Here is a 2,987-nt window from a genome sequence, read left to right as displayed (position 1 = left end):
AGGAACCCCGCAGGGACCCCCGTGGCCAAGTGCTGTGGGAGGTGGCTCAGAATCCTCCCCGTGATGGGGACAGGGGAGGGCCACCTGCCCAACTGACCAGGGGTTCATGCCCAGCCAGGAATGGCAAACAGGAAGGGAAAGCAGCCTCTAAGCTAGAGCTGGGCCTGTCCAGGGTCCTGAACGTGGCCTGGCCCCAGAACAGAAGCAGCTGTCTCCTGCTCAGCCCATGGATTTGTCACTCAGCTCCTGTGGGCAAGGCAAGGTGGAGCCAGCAGGCCAGGGACACAGCTGCTTCTGCTCAGGGGAGCTGCCTCAGGGAGGAGGCAGAGGTGACAACAGTCACACCAAGGAGGCCCCATGGCCTGCTTCTACCCAAGGCCAGGCACCAGGCAGGCTCCTCAGAGTGGCCTGAGCTTTGTCTCCTCAGCTGCAGAGGAGGGGGTCACCTCCAGCTCAGCCCAAGGACAGGCCAGCCTCTCCCTGCTCTGTGCCTCTAATTGCAGGTGTGTGCTGCAGAGGAAGGGGGGTGTCTGAACACCAGGGAAGAGTAATTGGCTCCTTGTAGATAAGCTCAGAGGTCTGCAGAATGTGAGACCGGCCACAGGTCTCAGAGCTTGCCTGCCCCCCCCCCCCGGGCCCCAGCCCCAGGGCTCAGTTTTCAAGCTGTGAGGGAGGACATAGCCCTTTCCTGCATGATAAGTGCTGACTGGACAGTTAGGGTGGTCCAGTGTGCAGGGGGCAGAGTGAGAGAGGCCAGAGCCGCCTCCCAGTTCCCATGTGCCAGGAGCTGTCAGGATAGTGGCCCACCCCTGCTGCAGGGGTGGTGGGGGGTTTTCTCTGTCCCCCAGGGGTATCAGGGAAAGGGTGTGTGTGGAGAGTCGGCTGTTAGAACCAGAGAACCATCCTCTGGGGTCTCCCAGAGGCCTGGGCACTGGGGTTCACTGGAGCTTGGCACCTGGCATAGTGCTGGGGTGTGTATGTTTCCCCTCTTCCCGCCACCCAGCCCTGTGCTCAGGAGCCTCCATCCCGTGACTCCAGGGTTCCTGTGAACCCATTAGCAACTCTGTGACTTAGCTCTCAAAGGCCTCCTGATAGAGCAGGGACCCCCCCCCCCCCACACCATGGCGCTCTCAACCCTGGGCCTGGTGCCTGTATAAAACCCCATGAGACCCCACCCACCCTAGGGCCTTTGGTGTGGGGAAAGAGCTGGTTGCCTGTTCCACAGAGTCCTGGGGATTTTTGCCATTTGCTGAATCTCTCTGAAATTTTCTTTAACATGTTTATTTTTATACAGCTCACTAAACTCACATCAGAGCAATAAACCCAGGTACTTTGCATAAACATTTGGCCTTAATACAAAAAAACAACAAGGATGCTAGAAGTAGAGTCATTTTAACTGTTTCCTAACATCTGAGTTTAATTTAAATAATCAAGTAGGTGTCCTCAGAAAAATGAAGTGAAAATACCTGGAGATGTTTCTGTTTAAAGAAAGCTCATTCAAAGACTTATGGGTTATTTCTTTCTTTAATTTGCCTCTGAAATGCAACTATAAATCTGTATTATATGACTTTAATGAATAGTCATTTCTAAAATGAAATATGTGTTGTTCTGGTTTATCTAATCCAAGGCAGAGGGGAATCAGGGCTGCAGCACAGAGGCCCTTGAGTCCTGACTCCAGGGGGCACTGGGCAGAAGGCTGGGCCAGTGGGCATTTCCAGGGGCTTTAGAGAAGGTGTGGGTGTGCACACTTCAGTGTGCACCCCCAAACTGTGCCTGTCCGGTGCCGATGAAGCCAGCAGCACTCAGCCATCAGTCCTGTATCTCACTCAGTGACCTGGAATGTGGCTTGGCATGGGGTCTTGCCTGCTCAGAGGGGCATTGCACAGGCCCGGGCACTGTTGGCCCTGTTTCAGCTGTATTTGGAGAAAGGCTTAATGCTTTTTGACACCAAATGGCTTCCTCTTCAACACATCCAATGACATCACATTGATTTTTCCATGTGTGGATGCAAGGCCTAGGTTCTGAAGCAGAGATGCAGAAACTGGAACAGAGCTGGCCCCTCCCCAGTACAGGTGCCTAGGAAGAAAAGTTGACTTCACCCAGGCAGGCCCCACTCTGCTCACCCCGATGACGTCACCCAGGCAAATCCTACCCCATTCATCCTGATGATATAACCAGGCAGGCCCCACCCCTCTCACTCTGATGATGTCACCAGGAAGGCCCCACCCCACTCACCCTGATGATGTCACCAGGAAGGCCCCACCTTATTTCCTGGTTTGAAACCCACAGATGGCCACAGTGGGCATCAGAAGCCCTGCAGTGGTACCTGCTAGGACGAGCCACAAACAAAACTGGAACTGATCTACCAAGCAGAGAGGTAATGGGGACATTGAGGACCAGACCATTGACCATGTCCACAAAGGTCACTTGCCCTGTGTGAGGGCAAGAGATGCCACAGGAGTCCCACAAGACCAGAGGACAGCATGGTGGTCTCAGATGAAAGCCGTGACAGGCAGCCAGGGACCAGAAGACCCCTTCCCCTGCAGTGCCCAGTGTAGAGACCTGGGGGCCTGAGGTGACACCTGTCAGCCTGGAAGGAGGGGGCAGGTGGGAGACAAGTGGGTTTTCCAGCCTAACATCCAGTCCTCAAATTTGTCCATGCAATGGAACCATGGTCACCCCAGGTGTCAGGGGACAGAGTTCACAGTGGCTGTTCTGACTACACTGCATCACGAGCAGGGGACAGAGCAGCAGCAAGTGGAAGGGGGGCCTCACTCTGTGGTACCACCATTGCTGGGGTCTGCACACCCATCCAGGGTCCAGCTCCAACAACAATATGGCTCTGTGAAGACCCATTAGGTTTTCTTGATCACAAGCAGACGTTTCCTAGTTAGGCTCAGGTCAAGTTCTATTAAAAGGGTAGTGAGGGAACTCTGTCTCAGCTCTCACTTGGAGAGTGACAGAGGTGACTCCTCATGGTGTGGGAC

This window comes from Perognathus longimembris, chromosome 3 (assembly GCF_023159225.1).
Source record: "Perognathus longimembris pacificus isolate PPM17 chromosome 3, ASM2315922v1, whole genome shotgun sequence".
Lineage (NCBI taxonomy): Eukaryota > Metazoa > Chordata > Mammalia > Rodentia > Heteromyidae > Perognathus > Perognathus longimembris.
The sequence above is the reverse complement of the archived record's forward strand: the minus strand, read 5'-3'. Positions refer to the sequence as shown.